The 19,451-nt window shown below is 47.5% G+C and overlaps 1 protein-coding gene across 14 annotated transcripts in view; it reads right to left on the bottom strand.

Annotated features, from left to right (window-relative positions):
• Nucleotides 1-17,927, bottom strand: part of STRBP (spermatid perinuclear RNA binding protein) — a 154,327-nt gene extending 136,400 nt beyond the window's left edge. For 5 of the 14 annotated variants that reach the window (XR_014004244.1, XM_081179730.1, XM_081179726.1 and 2 more), the window contains exon 1: nt 17,524-17,629. The gene's annotated coding sequence lies outside the window, so the exon portion shown is untranslated. Of the gene's footprint in view, nt 1-17,086; nt 17,108-17,523; nt 17,631-17,905 lie in introns of those variants that run through there. The other 9 variants (XR_014004245.1, XR_014004246.1, XM_081179723.1 and 6 more) reach the window with 4 other exon arrangements.
• Between the last annotated feature and the right edge of the window lie 1,524 nt (nt 17,928-19,451).

The raw sequence follows: 19,451 nt of genomic DNA, 5'->3' as shown, positions 1-19,451 counted from the left end.
GTTCGCCAGAAGCGGCTTAGTCATGCTGGCCATATGACCCAGAAGCTGTACGCTGGCTCCCTCGGCCAATAAAGCGAGATGAGCGCCGCAACCCCAGAGTCGGCCACAACTGGACCTAACGGTCAGGGGTCCCTTTACCTTTAAACATCGCAATAGTGATAAATCACGATGTCTCAAATAAGGAGCAGGAAGGAAATAAGGTGAAGAGAAGCCGCCAAGATACATCGCTACAGCCCTACACGTGTATCTGAAGAAGTGTGCATGCACACGAAAAGCTCATACCAAGAACTAACTTAGTTGGTCTTTAAGGTGCTACTGGAAGGAATTTTTTTATTTTGACTACAGCCCTACAGTATTGGCCCCACACCTGGGGAACACCAAGGGAGAGGAGATCACAAGGCTGGGCAGACATGGCACCGCGCAAACAAACAAGGTGTCCAGGACCACATAAAAGACTGCCCCTTGCCCAGGCGAGGCACCAGGTCGAAGCTGCCTCCACCAGTACCTGGTGTGCAGAGGCAAGAGGATGGAGCCCCGGCCCCAGGCCAAGAGACTCCAGGTTGAAGCTACTGTCACTTCCATCATCACCTGTGCCCAGTACGAGGAGGTAGGAGGAATGAGCACCGGCCCCGGCCCCACAGGGCACCAGGGTGAAGCTGCTATCGCTTCGCTGCCAGTGCCTGGTGCAAGGAGGGAGGGAGGAGCACCGGTCCTACAAGGCACTGGGGTGAAGCCACCACCAGCACCCTGTACAGAGAGAAAGGAGGCAGCCCACCTGCTTGGCCAGAGAAGGAAGTAAGGTGCCGGCTGGCTGGCAAGCCTCACTTGCAAGGTACCACCAGGTGAAAAATCAGGTAATTGCCATCGCCATCTGGCCTTCCAACTGGTCCTGGATGATGTATTGATACATCACCCAGGCCTACTGCTGCCTGAGGCAGCTTTTCCTCCACCTGACAATAGGGCTTGTTTCACTGTCGAGACTTGTTGCTCAGGAGGGCTGTTGCTTTAGGCCTTGCCTGAGAGCTTCCTAGAACAGTATTTCCCAACCTGTGGGTTGCAAAGCCTCTGGCAAGTGGCTTAAGTAGGCCCAAAATAACTACTGTTTACAACCCTTACAACTTTTTGATTTGTGATTTGATTTGTGGCTTATTATATTGCTATGTTGGCATTTGCAACTGAATGTTAGCAAGGTGTCTTAACATTCCCATAAACAACACTGTGAATGATTTTGTGAGTAAAGTACTATAAATACTTCAACCAATTCCACATATATTGGGAATTTTTGCTTCAAGTAATGATAGAAGCTAACTTACTGGTAAAATCAAGTTGTCAAAGACCTAAGATCCAAAATTCATGTTAGATCAATGGGTCACCATACTGAGTAAGTTTGTATGTGTGAGTCGCCATACCAAAAAGGTTGGGGACCATTGTCCCAGAGGTACCTAGGAGGCCACTATTGAAAAACGTGTTCTCCTAGATGAACCATCGGCTCTTCTTAAGTCCTTAACAAAAGGCAGGAGAAACTGCCAGATCTGTCCTCTTATCAGTAGTTCTTGTTCATGGTAGCCAAGACTTTAAGTTGCATTTTTAGAGGCAGGATACTTCTAAATGTTAGGTACTGGAAACAAACTTTCATGGTCAAGCTGCGTATTATTATTATTATTATTATTATTATTATTATTATTATTATTATGAAACACTGTCTGGCCATTGTTGGCTGCTAGTGGGGTAGATAACCTGTTGGCCCCACAGGCACTGACAGATCACAATCCCTGACCATTGGTTATGTTGGCTGAGGCTGCTGCAAGTTGGAAACCTGACAACATTTGGATGGACATGAGAGTCTCAGCCCTGGACCACGTGGTCTGATCCAAAAAGGCTGTTCCTGTGTTCCTAACAAGTAAAGTGGTACCTCAGGTTAAGTACTTAATTCGTTCCAGAGGTCCATTCTTAACCTGAAGCACCACTTTAGCTAACGAGGCCTCCCGCTGCTGCTGCTCTGCCAGAGCACAATTTCTGTTCTCATCCTGAAGCAAAGTTCTTAACCTGAAGCACTATTTCTGGGTTAGCGGAGTCTGTAACCTGAAGCGTATGTAACCTGAAGCGTATGTAACATGAGGTACCATTGTACTCAATAAATGACCTCATAAAGCCCTTTTGGTGAAAACCAGCCCTAAGCTCTCTTAAATGATATTTATAAATCACACAAACAGTAGCGAAACCTCACAATGGAAAAACAAACTTTATAGTTAGGGGTGTCATGTGTTTTCTTCCATCCATCCCCCTCCAAAAAAAAATAAATTACACAATTTAATATAAATGTTTCTTCCGCACAAAATGACACATTGGAGAGAAAAGCCACTGTAATGAGCAGCCCTGAGCCTTCCTGACATATAAACCTCAAAACAGATGAATTAGTGCCTAGTAAAACAGCATATAATTTACATTTTGTTATGTCAATCACTGGAAGCAACCAAAGGCTCTTTATGACTAAGCAAGCCAAAACCACAACATGCAAGAACGGCTCTAAATCATCCCCCACAGAGAGAGAGAGCAGTCTACAAGCAGGAGGGAGGGAATCTCCCAAAAGGAATGAGAGGGTCCTGGAGTGATCTACCTCCCTAGGAATTCCACGCCGGCAGCGCAGGCCCATTATTTTTCCTGACAAGTCACTAAAGATGGGCATACCACAAATAGCCATAAATTAACGAACTGGTTGTACCACAATTTCCAGCTTATGAGCACAAGCAATTAAATACAACTGGGCAACACGGCAGCTTGATGGTTTTGGCAACTCCCAGCTCTGCCCAATACACTGCTGGAATAAGGATAGGAATTCCGGCTTGACCAAGAACATCAACAGAAGCCAAAACGCCAGTACCACTGCCAAGAGCCACACTCCTCACAAGACTTGGTGTAAGGACTTGACCCCAGGCTGATGTGAATGGACAGGGAATGCGTTTCTGCTGGTAGTTTACCACTTCTTTGCTGTTGGCTATGATCCTGAGGACACACGGTTTGCCTGAGAGTAGGAGGAGCACAGGCAAAGCAAAGACTAGTATATCCATGGGATGGAGCGACTCTCTTATAAGGAAAGGTTGCAGCATTTGGGACTCTTTCGTGAATACGTAGCAACATTATAGAAGCTTATAAAACTATGCATGGCATGCAGAAAGTGCGCAGAGAAATGTTTTACTCCCTCTCTCATAACACTGGAACTTATGCACATCCAAGGAAGGTGAATGTTGGAAGAGTTAGGACGGATAAAAGGAAATATTTATTCACACAGCACATAGTTAAACTATGGAACTCCTTCCCACAGGAAGCAGTGGTGGCCATCAACCTTAGGTAAAGGTAAAGGGACCCCTGAACATTAGGTCCAGTCGAAGACGACTCTGGGGTTGCGGCGCTCATCTCGCTTTACTGGCCGAGGGAGCCGGCATACAGCTTCTGGATCATGTGGCCAGCATGACTAAGCCGCTTCTGGCGAACCAGAGCAGCGCACGGAAACACCGTTTACCTTCCTGCCGGAACGGTACCTATTTATCTACTTGCACTTTGAGGTGCTTTTGAACTGCTAGGTTGGCAGGAGCAGGGACTGAGTAACGGGAGCTCACCCCGTCGCGGGGATTCGAACCGCCGACCTTCTGATCAGCAAGTCCTAGGCTCTGTGGTTTAACCCACAGCGGCACCCACGTCCTGGCCATCAACCCAGATTGCTTTAAAAGAGGGTTGGACAAATTCATAGAGGGCTATTGGTGGCTACTAGCTACGCTCTGCCTCCATCGTTGGGAGGCAGCCATGCTTCTGAACACCAGGTGCTGGAAACCACAAGAATCCTAATTGTGCTTGAATCCTATTTACTGGTTTCCCCTTGGACTTCTGGTTGGCCCTTCTGAGAAAAGATGCTGGACCACTGGGGTCTTAGGCCTGGTCCAACTTGCAGCCTCCTGGCCAGAAACAGTTAGCTAGAGTGCCCTTTTCTAATGTCACCACCCTCCTAAACGCAAGGAGGGATTGGAGGCCCACTATGCTTTCTTCTCGGCATGGGGAGGAGGAGGAGGAGGAGGAACAGCAGTCGACATCTCCCTGCCCCCTGCAAAAAAAGTGGCAGCATGAGCCATACAGAAGCAAAGTCCATTCCAGTCAAAGGAAGTGGGAGAAGCAAAGGAGAAGGAAGCGCCGACTGGGCTGGGGGCGGGGGGGCAAGGTAGGCTTGGAGATTTCATTTAGGCACCACCCCATTTGTTTTGGAAGTTTTACTGTGCTTCATTTTAAATCAAGTTTGCCATGTGCTTCTACTACAGGTGAGGTAGTGTATAAATGTTTTAAAGTTTTAATAAAAAGGAAGCATACATGTGTGAACACACACTGCAGTAAACTGGCAGCATTAGAAATTTGCTAGGTGCATTTTGCACCTGGCTATCAGCCACTTGCAACCAAATGAAGATGCCTGGATGCCAGGATAGTGCCCAATGTCTCCACTATCCGGAGGTGCATGCCTGGGGATCCTTGGATCTTGTCTGTTTCCACACATTAACAACACATCCTGTAGACTTCTATCCGTGGTATTTTATCTGCACAATCAAAACAAATTTCAGGAACCAAAAAATCCTATCGAATAATACGACTTCCAAACCATTTGGCCCCAAAATAGCAACTAGACCTTCCATTTTGGTGACTGTAACCCTGGTTTATGGAGCCATTTGGCAGCTGGGTTATGTATCTGAGTTTCTAATATTGTTCCCATGACTTAAAAGCCATTTCATATTCCTAAGCATCTATATAATCCCATAATAATAAACACAACAACACTTAACACTTACTTTAGGGGTGGGTAACCTCCAGCCACCTCCAGCCTCCCCATTTAGCCTGCAAGGATGTTTTCCTTAGGTTGTAACCACCTGACATCAGGTGTGACACAGGTAGAGATGGGGCTACAGAAAGCATGACTGAACTCCCTGCACATCAACTGATGCACAGAGAGTTCAATTCTGCGTAAGCAGTACTCACTCCCTACTTTGACAGTTGGGTGGCACAAACCACCTGAGGTCATTATTATGTCAGATGAGTGGCAGGTGGGTGGTCCGACCTTGCTGTCAAAGTTGGCCTACAAAGGGCAAGATACAGGTCTGGCCCACTGGGCTGAAAGGGAACCCCATTCCTGAGTGACACAGTGAGCTAGTGTGGCACAGTGGCAAGGAGTCGAAGGTACAAATATCCCCAGTTCAAACTTCATCTCTGCTATTAATTCAACAGGTGGCCTTAGGCAAGTCACTCTCTCCCCCCAGCCTCAGCCCTCCCATTTGCAATATAAGGAGGGACAGTAATAATACCGGTTTACTTTACACAGTTGCTGCAAGTATTATGATTAGGTAGTGCATATGAAATGCTCTGAAAATATGAAAGTGTCAGGCAAGTATCATTTAGCAAATGACATTTAGAATGTTTAAAGCACTTTACTGAATTGAAGTAACTCTTACAACAGCCCTCTAAGGTAGACCAGTATTGTTATTCTGCACACTACAAGGGAGAAATGAAGAGGGAGAAGTAGGAGAATGTGCTTTAGCTTAAGGTGTCTTAGGGATTTCACAGCAGAAGAGAAATTTGCACCAGGGCCATGCTAACCTGCTAGATTCCCATCCAGTAGCAGAATAGGTGGAATATACTTTAATATGACATGGACCCTCAAAATTTGTCAGGTTAGTGCAAAACAATCACTGAAGAACAGAATCCGAAGACAATAATACATAACCTTATGGGAGCAAAATGGTTGCCTCTGCAGTGTGGGAGTAAAGGGACCCCAGTAATGCTGCTTGAGTCAGAACTATGGGGCACGGACCCTGAATCTTCTTCCAAGTCTCTCAAGAGCTTCTGTGTGTGAAATGAATTCAGGAGAAATTCAGTGGAGGTGGTCTTGGTTACTGGGTAGTACAGTGGTACCTCGGGTTACATACGCTTCAGGTTACAGACTCCGCTAACCCAGAAATAGTGCTTCAGGTTAAGAACTTTGCTTCAGGATGAGAACAGAAATCGTGCTCCGGCAGCCCGGCGGCAGCAGGAGGCCCCATTAGCTAAAGTGGTGCTTCAGGTTAAGAACAGTTTCAGGTTAAGTACGGATCTCCGTAACAAATTAAGTACTAAACCCGAGGTACCACTGTATATTTATTTGGGGGAAATAATTTAAGCCGACTGACTAGAGTTTATTTGGGGGTGATGGATGGGGGCAATTGTAGGGGAATTGATTTGGACATTCATTGCGGCAAATCAACTGAAAAGTGGGAGTACAGTGGTACCTCTGGTTACGAACTTGATTCGTTCCAGAGGTCCGTTCTTAACCTGATACCGTTCTTAACCTGAGATACCACTTAAGCTAATGGGGCCTCCCGCTGCCGCCGTGCGATTTCTGTTCTCATCCTGGGGCAAAGTTCTTATCCCAAGGTACTACTTCTGGGTTAGCAGAGTATGTAACCCGAGGTGTTTGTAACCCGAGGCGTTTGTAACCTAAGGCACCACTGTAATCTGAAGAGGGGTGCAAATTAGCATAATTTACCTGGGGTGATCTCGGTGTGAAATTTTGTTGGCTTGCCTTCTGTGGCATTTAAAGTCAACATCTGCATCTATACAAATAAATCAGCATTTTTGCAAACGTGGACCCAAATCTTTAAGGACATATTAACATCACTGAGCTACCCATTATACTGGTTCCTTTCCAAATATTAACCAGCCTATGAAGGCAAGAGCATGGGGAGCCAACAGTCAGGTCAGTTGGCCTTCTAATCTTCTCTTTGCAATAACCCTTGCAGAGGCAGCTCAAGATTCAGACAGCTTGGGAGGGGCGGGGGGGGGGGAGATGTCTGCAGGAAAAGTGCCGCTGCCCATAAGCCTTGCTAAGTACCTTACCAGATGCCCTGCTAAGGCTCAGCAGCATCTCAGGTGACTTCTCCTCTGGCCTAAGGAACGGAGTTTGGTAGCAAAGGTTGGCCGGAGCTCTTATTCTCTCTGCATCCCCTTTCTTTCTTTCTTTCTTTCTTTCTTTCTTTCTCTCTCTCTCTCTCTCTCTCTCTCTCTCCCTCCCTCCCTCCTTCCTCTCCACCACCTCCAGAAAGCCAAGTCTCCAAAGCACAGTTGGTTCTACAGCTGTGTGGAAAAAATGTGTGGGTGCTTTTTTAAAGCATTATTTCTATAAAAAGAATTTAAGTTTTCAAATCTTGCCTAAGGCAACAGGCACACTCACCAAAAATAAAGGTAGAAAAGGGGGAAGAAAGCAACAGCAACGCCCACCTGGTTAATTTTTTCTTTAAAGTCTAATGGTCCATTATTATTTTTAGTGAGAAAGGAAAGGGAAGGCTTCTACGCACCCAGTGAAGGGCATATTGAGAAGGGTACAAAGGGCCAAGAATCAAGTGGAAATGTTTAAACCACATCATTTTTATTACGGAGCGGGGGAATGAGGCACTGTTTCCATTAAAAGATGCAAAGCTCTCCAAAATGCAACCGTGGTTCAGACCACTCAGTGGTAGTATTTTAAGCAAGTGTAAACCCACACCCACCTCTTTGCCTGTCAGCATTTCAGGCATTTAAATGCCCTTATCTGAGCATCCAGGAAGGTCTTTATTTAGCCTCCTCACCAGCAGGGAGAGGCTCCACACACACTAAGCCAGTAGGACACCCAGTGGTTCCAGTGGTGCTGCGGGGAGGGGCGCAAAGGAGGGAAACCAACTATGGCATATGGGTAGCAATACAGCAGGTTTTAAACCTTTTGGGGTCTATGGGGTCCTTGACCAACTACATGCTTTCTGGGGCACCCCTGTGGGGCTCAGGAACCCCCCCCCTTGCTTACAGAGCTGGCAGCCTCTCGCCCTTTTTCGAACACCCTCTCCTCTCCCCTCTCCTTGGGAGTCCTCCGGGCAACTGCTGCTGCTGTCTAGGTCTCTGAGCTGCCCCCTCCCGACCCCAAAGAGAGGCACCATTCACCTGGAGAGTTTATAGTCAGGGCTGCTGCAACAAACAGCCACACAAGCCTTTGGGAGGCAGAGAGGCAAAAAGGCATCAGAGGAGGGAGGCAAGGAAGGAAAGAGGGACAGAGGCCCACGGCACCCCTGACCATCATTCAAGGCACCCCAGGGGGCCACGACACACTGGTTGAAAAGCACCTTTCTTTCAAGCTGAACTTTTTGTGTAGTCCTGCCATGTCACCCTGACCAGCAACATTTTGTTCACAGGAAGGTACCGGTAACTTTTGAGCCCATAGTAGGAAATGGTTTCCAACTTCTAGAAACAAACTTGGAAACAGCAAGAAGCATTTAGGCATCACCTTGCACAGGAAAGGAACACGAGTGTCAAGATTTCTTAACACTGAGTGTCCGGGTACCTCAAAAGTTTCTGCTGCCCAGACCGTGAGTCATCCTCCCTGGAAACAAAGCAGCGGGGAGTTTTGCAGCCTGCTAATGTAATTTGTAAGACACAAACCTGAACCCCGGACTCATTAATCCCACCCTATGAGTAGAAACATTTCTCCTCCTTGCTCAAATACTGCTACACCAGGAACCCATCTGCAAGTCATGGTCTTGCATGTGAAGAAATCACAAGGGTCAGATAAGCCAAGAGGTCTTTAAGCAGAGGCTTGACAACCATATGTCAGGAGTGCTCTGATGGTGTTTCCTGCTTGGCAGGGGGTTGGACTCGATGGCCCTTGTGGTCTCTTCCAACTCTATGATTCTAAGAAGCTATTGTTATATAATGGAACTGTTTACATGGTGCCTTACAGAGCAGCACAAGCAAAACTAGAGGTTCCTGCCCCATAGACCTTACAATATGAATATACCGTATATATCAACAAAGAGGTCTAGCAAAAAAAGAGGAGGAAAGGAAAAGAGCTAGAAGAAACAGAGGCGTGCTGATAAATTGGCTTTGGGCAAACTGAGGTCAGGATTGGGCACAGACCAGAGGGGCACAGAATCAACAACAATGAATCTCCTTTAGAATGAAAGCGGGCCAAAGTAGAATGTATAATGTGTTTAGATGCGCAGTGAAGTGGTACATCATCAGGCTTCTCTCACACCTGAGTCCCAATCCTTAAGTGTCGGCTGGTACTGTAAAAGACCACCACCAACTGACTGCACAGTGGTTCATTAAAAAAACACAGGGGTCTTGGGTGTGTTTGTTTTTTTAAAGAAAATAGAGATACAGAGCAGAAGATGACATTTAAATGCACAGTCAAGGCCAATTCCATATTTCAACACCTGGCTGGCAAGAAAACCTTTCACATCGCTGAGAGTGGCCAGCCCTTCACACCAGGTGAGTGTGCAGAATGACATTCCCATGAGATGTTCAGGAAAGGAGCGAAAGAGGCCCCACATCTGCTTCTAAAGGAGAATGAAAGTGCAATACGACGACTGTTAGGATCATGAGCACACTGAGCATGAAGTGCTGCTATCTTGCTTAAACCTTTGGCACTGGAACTGCAAATCAAGATAGTCATAACAACCTCAGTATTGCCCCCAGTTGCTGGGGGAACACAAGTGGGACATAACAAATATTTTACTCACTTATATTTGCTTTCCACCTGCCATAGAACCCAAGGCAGTGGTGGTTCCAAAACTAGTCACTCATCCAGGCATTGATCAGAATCAGATCTGCCTCATGTGCCTTTGGATCTCATACCCTGGTAACAGGCTTCTTATAGACATCTGGTTGGTCACTGTGAGAGACAGGATACTGGACCAGATGAGACTTTGGTTTATCCAGAAAGGCTCTCCTTATGAACAACCCTTTAGTTCCAATACTCTACAACAGGCTTCCTCAACCTCGGCCCTCCAGATGTTTTTGGCCTACAACTGCCACGATCCCTAGCTAGCAGGACTAGTGGTCAGGGATGCTGGGAATTGTAGTCTCAAAACATCTGGAGGGCCGAGGTTGAGGAAGCCTGCTCTACATTAAAAAATCCAACTGCAATAATAACATATTGTCCTGTTTACCCCTGACCACATTTCTCTGCTTCTATTTTTAGACTATAGACCCCTTGAGAGAACCAGTGTGGTGTAGTGGTTAAGAGCGGTAGTCCCGTAATCTGGGGAACCGGGTTCGCTTCCCCGCTCCTCCACATGCAGCTGCTGGGTGACCTTGGGCCAGTCACACTTCTCTCTGAAGTCTCTCAGCCCCACTCACCTCACAGAGTGTTTGTTGTGGGGGAGGAAGGGAAAGGAGAATGTTAGCCGCTTTGAGACTCCTTAGGGCAGTGAGAAAGCGGGATATCAAATCCAAACTCCTCTTCTTCTTCTTCTTCTTCTTGAGGCAAGGGCTTATCAAACCTGTAGGAAGCTACCTTGTACCAAGAATCAGATCATCAGTCCACCTAGCTTAGAAAAGTCTATACTAGCCTTTCTCAACCTGGCGCCCTCCAGAACAGGTTAGTCTACAACTCCCATCATCCCTAACTATTGGTTATGATGGCTGAGGCTGATAGGAATTGTAGTCCAAAACTTCAGGAGGGCACCTGGCTACTTCCCTGCCTCACAAGGAGTTATCAGGGATTAAACTTGGAACTTCTTTGCATGCAAAGCAAAGCTACAGCCCTTCCACATGAAGTCCCATATTCATAGGTAATGCCATATAAATACATGAAATAAGCACTATAATGTGGATGCCTGCTCTCATTATTCTTCAAGCCAATACAGCCATCTCTCCCCCTCCCACCAGCTATAGAATAAAGTTCAGAGAGAACAAGCATCCTGCTCACAAATATTTGTTTTGTTAGAAAGAAGAAGAAGAAAATGCTTGGCAAAGCCCCTCCAGGAGCAGTGATGTGGGAAAGTAGATAAGCCCACCCTGAAGATTGGCTGCTTAAGAGGACCATCAGCTGTATAAGGTAAAGGTAAAGGGACCCCTGACCATTAGGTCCAGTTGTGGCCGACTCTGGGGTTGCAGTGCTCATCTCACTTTACTGGCCAAGGGAGCCGGTGTACAGCTTCTGGGTCATGTGGCCAGCAGGACTAAGCCGCTTCTGGCGAACCAGAACAGCGCACGGAAATGCTGTTTACCTTCCTGCCGGAGTGGTGCCTATTTATCTACTTGCACTTTGACGTGGTTTCAAACTGCTAGGTGGGCAGGAGCAGGGACCGAGCAACGGTGGTTCTCAGAGCTCCAGCCCTGACTATACAACATTTGTATCTCACCTTTCAAGAAAAAGTTTATTGGGGGGGGGGGGTTCTTTTAGACAGACAGCAATTAAACCGATCTTCATTTCAGTTTGTCACAACTTGTGTTGCTATATAGTCACATCACATTCCAGTCAATGGATCAAGGAAGGTCTAAGCTCTGTTCGCCTCTACATAGTTCCATCCTTATTTCAGACGTCGTGATATATTGAAATGTTTAGCTGGTGATATACAGTGGACACTCAGGTTGCGAACGTGATCCATGCGGGATGCACGTTCGCAACCTGCATCTGCGCATGCGCGGGTTGCAATTTGGCGCTTCTGCGCATCTGCAACCACCAAAACCCGGAAGTAACCTGTTCTGGTACTTCTGGGTTTTGTAACCCCCAAAAAAACGCAACTTGAAGTGGCTGTAACCCGAGGTATGGCTGTATTGTGAGGTTGAAAACCAGATATCATCCGGCCCTAATTATGGCCCATTCCTGAGCTTCTGAGGAAATATGACCATCCACTGTTAAGAGACAGAAACCAGCAACTATTATCATGGAACTGTATATTTCAAAGGGACCCCAAGGGTCATCTAGTCCAACCTCCTGCAATGCATGACAGATGCTTTTAAAACTACAGTGGCAGACTAGATGGACATTCCTACTTGCAGGCAGTTATTAGCTGAAGACAAACACCACTGCTGTAGAGAAAGGTGGAGGAGTTATGCCAATGAAAATGGGCGAAAAGAAGCAAGGACTTCCAATGGCAGTGGCAGAGGCTCTGGAGGGACATGACCCCTTTGACTGGGCGCAAAAATCATTAGGTACCCAGAGCAAGTAACATTTGACCTGTTAGCCAGACCTTCACTCTCTAGTCAGAAGAGAATGAGGCACATATTGATGCCGGCCAGTGAGCAATTCTGTGCAACTTGCAAAATCTACATCAACAGAAGCCATTTCAGTCAAAGATACCAGAGCTGCTACCTTGTACGCAAGGATCAACTGCAGTGAGGCAGATGCTATCGACAGCCATCAAACACCATCCCGTATCCATCTCTTATCCTTTCATGCTGGCAAAAAGCTAGGAGGTCCCAATGCTTACAGTAGCCCTTCTGAGGACACACATAGGAACTGGATATCTCACTGCATGGAAAAAGGCCCCGTGGTGTTATTGCTGGAATATTGTTATTTTTCCCTTTAAAAAGGAACATAGGATCCATTTAGAAAGCCTTTGCATATCTTTTCTTTTTTAAAAAAAGAATACAATTCCAAGGTGAAGGCTGTTCTATCCAAATCACGCAGCTTCACCCATTCTCATCGACATCTCTCCCTTTGTATCCAGCAGGTCCCCAAACCAAAAAACTCCATCTTGTCCTTTGCATCCCTCTTAAAGAGACATGACTCCTACCTTGAAAGTCACCAGGTGGTGTGAGCAGCCATTTCTACAGCACCACAAATTTCTAAAGATTCACACACACAACAGCAACACCACCCCCCAAAAAAATCCTGATTGCATTGCCTCCTTTTAAGCTCTTGGCAATTGCTCTCATTTCGCAGGAGGAAACATTTTTTAAAAATCAATTTCCAAACCAGATATTTTTTCTCAGTTTGTTCCATTGCACTCAGCCCTGCCAATCTCCCAAACGCTAATCAGAAAACATGCCTGAAAACTCCGTGGAAGGCCACTGCAGCGCACACAGTCTCAGATCTTGACAGAACAGTTCAATGTTCAAATCCAAAGTTCAATGCCTCTTAGCTGAACTCACTCCAAGTCCTGTTGTGACGATAAGATGGGAGAACAACCCACACACATATGCACAACACTATGTATATCACTCTGTGCTCCATGCTGGAGAAAGCATATGCAGGGATAGCCAGGATGGTACCCTCCAGATGTTCTGAACTATAACTCCCAACTAACATGGATTAAGCTACAAAATGATGGGACTTGCAGTTCAGAACAGCTGTGGCCGGGCACCATGCTGGCTACACTACGCAATCTTAGTAATAATGACTATTCCATCCAAATCCACTCCTAAAGCACACTGCACTGAATGCCCTTCAGCTGTCCCCTCTTGCTAACGATATAATCCTAAACACACTTACTTGTATGCAAATGCTGTTACAAACAGTGACACTTACTTCCCAGTAAAAATGGTTGCCTGCCCCTTGCTCGTTTTGTTGGGTATGCTTATAATGTACACTTAGGGGTTAATTTTGAGTGGGACTTTCCCCTGGAACCTATTTTCCTCGGCCCACCCCAGGCCTGAGGAATACGTGATGAAATTCAGTGTGTCTGCTCTGCATGCAGAATGTCTCCGATTCAATCCCTGAAGTCTCTGTATGAGGCTGGGAGTGTTTCCTGTCTGAAACTCTGGAGTATAACCAATACTGAGCTAGATGGATCAAGGTGGAGTCTAAGGTGACAATCCTGTATTCCTATACACACAAAGTACATTTTCCTCCTAAGTGAATGACCACAAACCCATCTAGACTTCTGAGATTATGGGGCAGTGCTTCCAGGTCAGAGGAGGCAATTTCAAGGCAGGTTTCAGAAATTTCCAAATGTTTTAAAGAATGAAATAATTAGGTTTTGGAAAATTAAGCAAGCACCAGGGGATTGGTATTTTTTTATTTATATATATTTTATATAACACAGATAAAGACTTACAGAAAGGATAGTATTTTAAAGAACCTTTTCAAAATGAATGAAATTTAATTATTAATGAAATTAATATTTTTCATCTATTGAAGAAAACAAACGTAAATTGTCTTCTCTGGAGTAGCAGTAATGTGTGTTAATTTAAAAGAGAAGTTACCATATTGTTGATATCTAACAAGATAATGAACATTTTTTAAAAAAAACAAACAAATAGGTTTGTTGGGAATGAGATTTAGTAGCAACAGAACATCTGCATTTGTGGTGGTCGTGCCCCAACATTTAAGTATTTTGCTATCCAGAGGACTGTCACATGGTGGGATCAAAAACAGTGCCTATAGATACCAATTGTTCAAGCATACCCAAAATATATTGAGTCATGATTTCTTGCTGACGGACAGCCCCTAACTTGGTTATAGCACAGAACTGTAAACATCCCAAAATTCCATTGAACCAAGATTGAGCAAATAAGATCTGGCAGTCAGCACAACTGAAAATGCAATCCTTGCGCTAGCAGTCCTGCACACACCTTTGCACCAGCCATTCGTGGCCTAGAATGTTTTGCAAAGCTTCACTTCTGGGTTAGCCAGAGGACATTTTTACATACCAACTGACAACTGACATAAGCTTACTAGACATCAGGCCATGTAATGATAAAACTACAGCATTAACGAATTTCACTGACCCGGATAGTCACTAACAAAGATATTAACAGAATCAGAAACACTAGAGCAGGGGTAGGCAACCTAGGGGCCAGATCCAGCCCAATCGCCTTCTAAATTTGGCCCACGGACGGTCCGGGAATCAGCGTGTTTTTACATGAGTAGAATGTGTGCTTTTATTTCAAACGCGTCTCTGGGTTATTTGCGGGGCATAGGAATGCATTCATTTTTTTGTTCAAGGCCGGTCCCCCCACATGGTCTGAGGGACGGTGGACCGGCCCCCTGCTGAAAAAGGTTATCATGGTCACCAGTTAGATGGCAAATGTAAATGGAGTTTTGGTTTTGTGGGCAGGTGAGAGCCAGTGGAGGGAGGGGAGCGACAGCAGGCAGAAATGCTGCACATCAGGAGGTTAGTAGAAAAATTCATGTGCTTTCTGTTCTATTTAAACATACCATCTTCTACAGATGTTGCTCCTCCTCCCTTTCCACATTCCTCCCCAACATCAAATCTGGGGTTTAATCATTAATAATCAGGAGACAGTAAGTTCAGAGAGAGAGAGAGAGAGAATAAGGGCAAGGGGGAAGAGAAGCAAAGCAAAGCATGAACATTTGCAATTAAGAACTGCATACAGAACTGGTGCTCAGGCAGAGAACGGAGTGTTCAGAAGCCACCAGGAAGTGCAGTTGCTTCATTTTTGGAAAAATCAGGTCAGCCTGAGAGACAATCTGATGCGCCATGCCAGCTGCATGAAGGCTGAATTTCGATGGCTACGGATAAGAGAGGAAGCAAGGTCAAGCAAAGGAATACGCCTGCTTAAACATTAAGCGTGCACACACTCATTCTTGCTCTCTTTAAAATTAAAACTCCCCAAAAAACCAAGCACCTGAGGAAAATCAGGGCCCCATCTCTCATTTGTTATTACCGCTGTGGCACATTCATCGCCACACTAACGGAAAGCACATCTAACCCCAGTTGTGTACAAGGAATTGGGCAGTTGACTTTCACCACAGCTGACAGCTGTCAATACTTCACAAAGTCAGCACCAACCCCATCTCTTGTCCCCACAAACAGCCTGGAACAGACATTGAGACAACCATTCTAGCAGTGAACTGTCCTACAATACTCTTTCAAGCCATGGGATTCTCCTTAGCAGACAATGTCCACACCACAAGCAGAACAGACAATAAGACAATAGCCAGAACGTTTTTTACAGAAAACCCCCCAAAACAGAAGCAATATAGGAATGACTAGAAGTTATAATACTGGATGTAAACTTGCAAGTCATACTGGAATCTTCCTCATGCTGGATGCTGGGAACCCGGGTTAAGAAAAATAAATAAGAAAACCAGGGTTAAGAAAAATAAATAAGAGAAACACACAGTAGTTATCTTCGAGTTTGTGTCCAAACGAAAAAAGAATGAAAAAACAGAAAACCTGATATGCTTCTATCACTCTTACAGGACATTGGTTCTGAGGAAGAGTCCTGTGTTACTTACAAAGTTTACACACATCATCACGCCAGTGGAATTCATTCAGAATCCATCCCCAGTTCCACATTCACAATAGCTTAAAATGATTACATGATATTAAAAGGAAGCAAGATTCAAAGATTATTAGCATCCCCACTTGAGCTGTAAACATGGGTTCAAAAGACAGGTGGGGAATCCATTACCCTCACTGTAAATCCAACAAGGTGGGGTTAAGCAGTAAACAATCCATTACTTGTGTACAGTGGGCTTCCTGTCTTTCTCATGGCACAATATGAATCAGAGAACCCAAGAGCAACCAATTCCATCCAAAACACTGGTTGGTGTATCCCAAAATTGCTGCCCAGTGGCTCTTACCTTCCTCACATCCCTGTTGCCCCTGAGCTTCACACTCACCCTCCCATCAGCAGAGACCTTCGCTAGATACCTGGAAGTCTCCACCCAGTTCTGCATTATCTCAGGGTGCACCCCCAGCACCCTACTCCCCAAAGCCACCACTGCCAGCCTTGCTCTTACCCGCCCAGTCGAATCTCTCTCCTTTCCTGCACCCAAACTGCACCAGGTACCCCTTAATCTGTGGAGCACCCCCAGCTCTCTCACACTAGTGTCCTCTAGTCTAGCTTATATGGTCAGCTGTCCAACACTCAGTGGCCCCTTCAAAGTCTGAAACTTAAGCTTCCCTACCTGACATCCATGGGCGCTGATTACAGTACTCCCTTCTCTACAACACTTCACCCAGTGCTTCACAACCCAGCGGGGCAACCCACTGCAAAAACACCACCCTCGGCAGGACTTATTCCTGCTATTGCTCCAAGGGGGGCACCCAGGAACCCGCAGACCCGCTCCCACCTCGCAGCCGCGCTAAGCCCCGACCAGACCCCGTCATAGCTCTCAACGTTTCCCTTTTTTTGAGGGACATTCCCTTATTCCGAATAGGATTCCTCGGAAGAAAAGGGAAAAGTTGACAGCTATGGACCCCGTGCACGCAGATACCACCTCCTCCTAAGATCCAACCCGCACCCCCCCCAGTGCTTGTTCTTGACCCCTGAGCCCCTTTATTGCGGCTGCAGCTGCTCCTCTTCCAGCCTCCACAACTCCCCTTCTCCCACCACACCTTGCTGTCCCACGCACCATTATGACCCTGCCACAGCAGCAGCCTCTCTTTCCACGGACCCCTGCCATCACCATCAAGGTGGAGCCCCCTCCCACTGCTTCGCACAGCAGGATCCTATGCAAATTTACTTGGAAGCGAACCCGCACAGCGTCCAGTGCGGGGGGGGGGCGCACTCGGTAGCAAGGGTGCATGTGTCAGGATCGGAGATTCGGAGCTCTCAGCGGAGACGCCTGTGCTGCCGGGGCCAAATGGCCCTCCGTCCCCAGCTGCACCCCCTCGACGCCCCCCTCCCCAGCCCCCCGAAGGATGGAGCCCCATTTTCCCCTCGATTTCCACTGCACCGCCCCTTTTCCATCTTGCACGTTGCACCCCCCTCCCGCCGCCTCCAGACCCTTTGCATGCTCCGCGCTGCATCCCCCCACCACGTTATCCCCAGGGTGGGGGGAGTCCTTACCCGCCTCCACACAGTCCCCCCGGCCCGGCTCGGTCCGGCTCTTGCAAGCTCCGCAGCAGGCAGCGTTCGGGGGCTCCAGGGCCACGTGACAGCGCCCAGCGCCCCCATAGGCTGGGCCCGGACCAGGGCTGCCGGGCAACGGTGAGCCCGCCCTCTTTCCCACCCTCCCTCTTTCCCTGCACCTGAGAGAGGACGAGTGCGCGAGGCAGAGCCGCCTTACGCCGGTAGCGCAGCCCGCCACGCAAGTGGCGTAGCGCGGCGTTCCCCGAGTCCCTGCGCAACAGCGGCACGGCCAACGGAATTGGCGTAAGATGCCCGCCGATGTTTTTTTCCTACCTGTGACGTCGCTCCCCCTCCAGGCCCCGTTACGCACATTACGCACCCCGGCTCTTCTACCTCCCGTTCCGCGCAAAGTGCGTAAGTCTCCCCTTTCGGCGTCCCCAGTTGCTGTACCTGAGGGGTTAGCGCGTGCGCAGAGCTGAGCAAAATGCGTAATGCTTCGACTTAGAATACGGAGCGCCTCCTCCTCCCCTCGGGGGCTTAACCAGAAAGGGGCGGGGCTTATGGTCTTTTAAAAATATAGAGGGGGGTGATTAAGGTGCGGTTGGGTAAGGTAAAGCAAAAAGGCGTCAGGCAGGTGCGGAAAGAAGAGGGTTTGGGGGAGAAAGGAGGGAAAGGAGGGCCCGGAGGCGGGTGAGGTAAAAAGTGGAGGAGAAAGATAGCAGGATGGAATAGAAATATAAAACTGCGTATAATTAGGGACGACGGTTGAGGTTAAAAAAAAGAAAGGCGTGAGGGAGCCGAAAGATGCTGCTGAGGGAGAAGCGACTGGAGCGGGGAGGGAAGCTGAGGTAAAAAGCCAAAGGGAGGAGTGGAGTTCGGCGAAGGTCGGCGTGAGGGGAAAGGCAGGCTGAGGTAAAGAAGCGCGAAAAGTGTGGAGATGGGAGGCCGGAGAGGCTGGTCCACGAGGCGGGAAGGCGAGGCGAGGTCAGCCTTTAGCGAGGGGAGGGTGAAGCGGAAAAGGAGCAGCACGCGGCGATGAGGATGGGGGGGGGGTTAGAAATAAGGGGGAGGGAGAAGTGGGTATAAGCGATGGCGGGCTCGGGGGGCGAGCCGAGGGGGTTTCAAGGAGGCGGCGTCTGGCTGCTGGAGTGGCAAAGAGCGGAGGCGGGAAGGAGAGGCTGCCGCCCCTGGAGCTGGGCAAACGGGGGGGGGGGACACGGTCTGAGAGAGAAAAGTGGGGAGGGGGTTTCATATTCGTTTTAACTATAACGTGGAAATATACAAGATACCTGCACGGCATTGTCAGACGGAAAGCGGCACACCCTCAGGGGCTCTCATTGAGACATAGACTGCCCAGGGGCCATGAAGAAATGGCCCTGAATAAGACTGCTTCCTATGTTCATAGCTGTCAACTTTCAGATTTGAAAATAAGGGACCAGAAGCCTCACCTGTCCCAGGGACAGTCTATGGGATAGCTAACAATCCAGGATAGCAGCAGGAAGCAGCAGGAAACGGCGCTGGAATAAGGGAATTTCCCGCAAAAAAGGGAAGGTTGACAGCTATGCCTATGTTCTCCAGCTCCTTCAGCACCTGCATGCTAATATACATTTCCTGAATACTTGGTTCATATGCTGATAAAGTCCTCCTTTTATATTGGGGATGTGATTAGGGACTAAAATGTCAAACTCCGGTCGCAAGGGAGAAACACTTAGCAAATCCACACCGTGATCAACTCCTGTCTGTCAACTTTTCCCTTTTTTAAAGGGAAATTCCCTTATTCAGAATAGGATTCATCGCAAGTAAAGGGGAAAGTTGACTGCTATGGAGACCAATGTCCCCACTGTGGAAGGACGTGTGGCTCCAGAATTGGCCTCCACAGTCACTTACGAACTCATTGTTAAAACAGTGTTTATGGAAGACAATCT

This window comes from Podarcis bocagei, assembly GCF_964188305.1.
Source record: "Podarcis bocagei genome assembly, chromosome: Z".
Lineage (NCBI taxonomy): Eukaryota > Metazoa > Chordata > Lepidosauria > Squamata > Lacertidae > Podarcis > Podarcis bocagei.
Note: the sequence above shows the minus strand (reverse complement) of the source record. Positions and strands in the feature narration are given on the sequence as shown.